The following is a 6,000-nucleotide window of genomic DNA, read 5'->3' as shown; positions in this document are numbered from 1 at the left end:
GGATGGAAGAATCCTCTAGGAAGGAGAGAATACATTGGACAACAAATGAAAATGATTAAACAAGAATATTGGCATTTTGGGTTGAGAAAGGGAAGCAGATGCAAGAATGACATGGCTTATGTGCCAGAGGAGCAGGAGGCACCACACTGTTTGATTATAGGATGGGCACTCAGGGAAAAGTGGGGAAAGGCTTATAGCATTAGTTGCCTGCTTTATTTTTTAAAGATTAATTTGATTAATTTCTCCTCACCCCCTCATTGTTTGCACTTACTGTGTCTGTTCGTCTTCTTTGTTCCTTTTAGGAGGCTCCAGGAACTGAACCTGGGACATCCTCCCATCCTCTGATGTGGGAAGGAGGCACCTAATCACTTGAGCCACCTCCGTTCCCTCTTTGTTGTGTCTCTCATTGTGTTTATCTGGTGTTTCTTGTTGTGCCATCTTGTCACGTCAGCTTGCTGTACCTGCTCGTCGCGTCAGCTCTCTGTCTTGCTTGTCTTCTTTAGGAGGCACCAGGAACCTCTGCTCCCTGCTTTGTTTGTCTCTCATTATGTTTTTCTTCTTGTGTTTCTTGTTGTGTCATCTTGTTGTGTCAGCTTGCCACACCTGCCAGTGCTGTCTTCTTTAGGAGGTACTGGGAACCGAACAATGGACCTCCCTGTGATAGGCGGGGGCTCAATCACTTGAGCTACATCCACTTCCCTAGTTGTCTGCTTTTATTAATAATAGCAAATGGCAGTGAAAGGCCAGCACTTACCATGTGCCAGGCACTGTGCTAAGAGCTTTATCTGGATTCTTTTATTTGATCCTCATAACAACTCATTGAGGTGGCACTTTTATTATCCCTGCTCTATGGATGAGGAAATTGAAATTTGAGAAGCTAAGAAACTTAACCCCCATCCCACAGCCAGAGAATAGCAGAGCTGAAACTTGACCCCAGCTCTGTGGGCTTCCAGAACCGGAACATACAGCTGCTTTGGCTGACCAGCACTTGCGCTGGGATACGCTGTCTAGTATATTTTAATACATGACCCATGTAGTAGCTATGCCAGGGACCCTCCTGTGGCACTAGGGAGATCTTCTGTAGATGGGTAGACCCCATTGACCAAAATCACAAGTAGCACAAAGCACATGACACCTGGTGGGTGCCAGTAAATACACACCTAGTAAATAAAGAATGTGTTTTCCTTTGTAGAAGTGAGGAGCTGAGCACCGGAGCAGTGGAATAAGACGTGCTACACCCAGTCCCTCTCCTCCCCTCTCCCTTCCCTTGGCTTTCAAACACTGCACAGTCAGCTGGAGAAAGCAGTTTCCTGGTTCACTTTCCCTGGCAAGGAGGCTGAGCTGGGGGTGGCAGGGATTCCTGTGACATGTGGGGCACTGCAGGCAATAATGGTGCCGGGGAAGCACCGCCTGGCCTCTTGCAGCCTCTCCTGGCTGGGCGGCAATTTCTAGATACTGACCCTGCTGGGTTCCGTTATTAGAAATCCTCATCGTGGTAATGGAAGCACAACGCGGAATGCAGGGGATTCCTCCCAGGTCCCACCCTTGGCACGCGCACAGCCGGGTCTCCAGTGCACCCCCCGAGCCTTCCTAGGATTGGGGTGTCCATGCTGTAGGGCCCCCCAGGCCTGTGCTCTGAGGCAGAGCCAGCATCTCAAGCATGTCTTCTCCCTGGAAGCCCAGAGCCAGTGGCAAGGCTCACCTGCAGGGAATTTGCCACCAGGGGTCTGTATCTTTCCTTTATAAGGGAGATGCCTCGTTTCTTGCTGTCGAGGCTTTGGAACCCCTTTTATTGTGCCATAAGCTGCCTGTGCTGTGCTAGGGAAGCAGAGCACGGCGGAGAGGCTACTGACGTGGCTGGTGTGTGCTCACTTCGTCTTGTTTTACTTTCTCATTCTCTGCTGCTTGCTCTCCTTTCACTTTTCCCTACTTTTCTTCCTGTTTCTTCTCTGCTCTCAGCTCCTCTCCATGCCTAACATGGGTTTCTGTGAACTTTTCCATCGCTCCGCCCCCCAGCGTCTTCCTTCCTCCCTGGGGCTCAGCATGACATCCATGCCCCCCATTCGCCCTGCCTCCCTACAGCCCCAGAAAGGGCCTGGCTCATCTGCAACCCCAGGGCCCCTCCCTCGGAGGAGCTTCAAAGCTGCCTTCTGGGCCACAGGCTGGGAGGAGGCCGAGGAGGATGAGCTGCACCTGCTGAGTTTAAAGCCTCCAGCCCAGGAGCATTTCCTGGCCAGCCTGGGACGCCAGCCCCAGCGGGGTGTAGGGGCCCAGATGCATCGGGGTCAGCCCGGGGACTTCTGAGGGACTCTGTGCAGACCCACGGAGGCAGCTCACCTGGCAGGTGGGCTCCTGATGGGGCACAGGCCCCATGGAGCACAGAGCCCTGATTAGCATTTTAAAGAAAGGTCAGCAAGAGAGGAATTCCGAGACCTGCTGGGAGCAGAAGGGAGGCTGTCAAGGAAAGTTCACTGCCCCCTCCTCCAGGGGCCATCTGACAGGACAGAAAGGGCACCAGATGACGAGGAAGAAGAGTCAGATTCTAACTGCAGCTCAGTCACTGATGAGAGGAGGGCAGGTTACCTGACATCTCCAAACTTTGCTTTCCTTGCCTATAAAAAGACAAAGCCAGACAAACCACCTGCTAAGTCCCACCAGGTCCGGCGTTCTGATGGCTCCCGGGAGGAGGCGCACAGGGCAGTACAAGCAAGACCCCTCATTTCCTGATGTTGAGGCTTTGGAACCCCTTCGTACTGTGCTTTGCTAGGGAAGCAGAGCATGGAGAGGGGCTGCCAGCTTGCTGGCTGGTGTCCACCAAGCTGGTGGTGAGGCCTCGGAACAAACACCAGCTCTCAGTGTGACTTGGGATGGGGAACTTGACCTCACGGAGCCTCAGTTTCCACGTTTGTAAAGTGGAGGTCATACCTGGTGCTAAACCAAGCAGGAAAGCAGTATTTCCCAAAGGAAACTGCTTAGCCCTGGACTGTGCAAGGAACAATTTTAGTTCCTACTTGACCCTGGTGTTAAAGAAGAGTCATTCCCTTTTCAATTTTCTCTCCAACCTGATTGCCACAGAAACAGGCTTCCCATAACTCCTCTCCCACACGTCCAATTTCTCCATTTAGCAAGGAGGGTCCAGGTCAGCCAGCAACACCAAGCTCTGATTTCACCATGTTGCTTTTGTTCATTGTGTTTATTTTTACACTTCTCTTTTATTTATAGCAAGTGATGCTGGTTTTCCATTAAGGTAGCATTTTAGAATTTCCTTTGGAAGTAAATTTAAGTAAAGTAAGTCAACTTGAAGGCTAGTATTAAGTAATAGTGAAGGCAGCATGACGATATGGCCAAAATTGTGAAGATGATCTAAGACTCGGGGAAAGGTTGGCAGTACAGTTTGGGATGTGTGAAGTCCCCACTCTGTCCCTGTCCTCAGCGGTGGTTCATCATCACTGTTACTGTGCTGGAAGGAAGGGGGTCTCTGCTGATTTATGGTAGGTTGAGCATAAATGCCATTTCTTCCTTTGGCCTTGCTGTGGGTTCTCCGAGGAATAGGTCAGGTACTCTGTTCTGAGCTAGTGACACCAGTCTCCCTGGGAGACCCAGGATGAGAGAGTCCCCTGGGCAGTGCAAAGTGGGGATACATTCTGTTCAGCTTTTAGATTGCTTCTAACTCAAATGGTCTTCCCCACTGAATTTAATGGCAAGCCATTTCAATGGGCCGCCAGCTTATGAACCATTGAATTTCTACACTAATGACAAAGGGGCTGGAAGTCCCATCTGAGCCATTCTACTTTAACAGAATATGTTTTACCTTCTGAAACAAAAACTACTTATGCATACCAAACAATCTGTCTCAGTAAAGTGCGACCAAGACAGAACTTGATAGAGGAGCCAAGAGCAAGTTAAATAAAAAGTCTTTAGCCCATGACTATCCATCACCTGGGGGGTTCCCAGCACAGCTAGGACAGCAGGTGGGTGACTTTGCTCAGCTTCCAGCTTCCAATTCTGTTATAAGGAGGGAGGAAAAAAGGCAATTTATAGATAACCCACAGGATGTTTTCGTGGTCCCCCAACTCAGTGTAGCATCTTGCAGAAAAAGCATTTAACACGGAGTTCTGGAGCCCACGGAGGCTCTCCTACAGAGAGGTTCAGCTGCTTGCGGGACAGTGACCCAGCTGCACAGTGCTCTAGGCATACTTTCTGGAAGTCTGTAAAACTTTGTGCTCCAATCAGCTCATGTCTGACATCCCCAGACAAGGGGTCACTCTTCTGAGTCTGGATTGGTCAGAACAGCCAGGCGATTGGCAGGGGCCTCCAGCTCCTTGAGTGCCCCTCCGGACCGCTTGGAGAGCCATGCCTACTGGGCAGACCCGAGGACTCAGGTCCTGCCCCTGATGAGGACACCCCTCTCCTTCCTGTCCTTAGGCAGCTGTCCTCGGATGGGGTTTCATACACCCCAAGAAATTTACAGCATTTTCCTGCTGACACATGACAAGTCCCTTTCATAAAGACTCTCAATGAACTTTCCTCTTGAACTCAGCATCCAGTTTATTGCTCTGCTCCCAGAACATTGCTCAAGTGGGGTTTTGTTTTGTTTTAGTTGCTTTAAAAAAAAAAATAGAGCAACTAAGGGGTTTCTTAGGTTCACAGTCTTACCTCGCAAAATTCATACAGGTTATTTTTTGAGCCATTATCATTTCCTCATTTTGGGGAAGCAGAAAGCTTGGCAACTGTGGGGACTAAAGCAGAAGAGATGAGACATCACGGGAGGTAAATTCTCAAAATGAACCTACGGGAGTCTGCTTCTGATGATGCTATGCCAAAAGCAGATGCCTGTAGAGCAAGTTAGAACTGGAAACCCAAGAAACTCCCTAGAGATACGTGACATCCCAGCTCCTCACTTTTTCGTGTGTCAGTGTTTTTGTTGAGGGGGAAGAATGGTTTCCACGTGGTCCTTCCTTGCAGATGTGGCAATGGCCACGAGGCAGGTTCAGGATTAAGCCCTTGGCCTCTGTGCAGCCTCCTTTATGATCAAGCGATTGGATTACCTTGGAGCTGTAGCTGAGGAGTTTTGTCCCCGACTGCCCCCATGTTGATATTGCAAAGGTCCAAGCAGGACCCCTCTAAGAAAAGGATTAGAAAGCCTGCTGTTCTGAAAGAACAAGGTATGTGCCACTAAGAAGCCCCTCTTCCCCTTGGGTGCCCTGTTTTGCCACTAGTTAAAATGAGTGGACTATATTTTGCTCTACCTGCCTCCAGAGGTAAGATGCATGGTCCTTGTGTTCTGGCAGAGGGGCCGTGATCACTGGGGTAAAAGGTTGCTAGAAATTTCTGGAAGTCCCCCAGAATAGAAGTCAGAGGAGACTTCTAAGCCAGGTCATGGTCCATGAGGTTCGTCAACTTTGACCCAGCAGTGCAGATAGTTTCGGGGAATGAAGACTATATTTTTGCAAGTTTGCATCTTGGTGGCAGCAGGGACAGTTATGGTGGCACCACAGTCATTATTTTCCCAAAGGTGCTCGCTTCAATGTATTAGGAGAGGGAAGAACGACTCTTTAGGTACTATGTCCTGGCTCAAAAAATCCTTCATGTGGACTTGGCTATTCGCTCAGTGATAGCTGGGGGAGGCTGGGGATATATCCCACCCCCGGGCTGGCCCACACATGCACGTCTCTGTCACATCCAGTCACCGTGGAAGACAGGTGCTTGCGTCTAGGATGTACAAATATCAGTGGAAATCGCCTCAGATATATTTTTGACTACTATGAATCACTGGCCCACACTTGTAGGGTTTATTTTAAAAGTTGTTAAATTTTGAATCCTCTAAATGTCAACAGAATGAAAATTATTCAATTATTTTAAAAACGCTTTCCAAGGTATTTAATGACATGCAGAAAAGGCTTACAATGTAACATTAAAGGCAGACTAGGATAACAATATAGAAGTTTAATCTAATTTTAATTTTGCTAAAGTACACACCACAGAAAAAGGTGTAAAAAA

This window comes from Dasypus novemcinctus, chromosome 6 (assembly GCF_030445035.2).
Source record: "Dasypus novemcinctus isolate mDasNov1 chromosome 6, mDasNov1.1.hap2, whole genome shotgun sequence".
Lineage (NCBI taxonomy): Eukaryota > Metazoa > Chordata > Mammalia > Cingulata > Dasypodidae > Dasypus > Dasypus novemcinctus.
Note: the sequence above shows the minus strand (reverse complement) of the source record.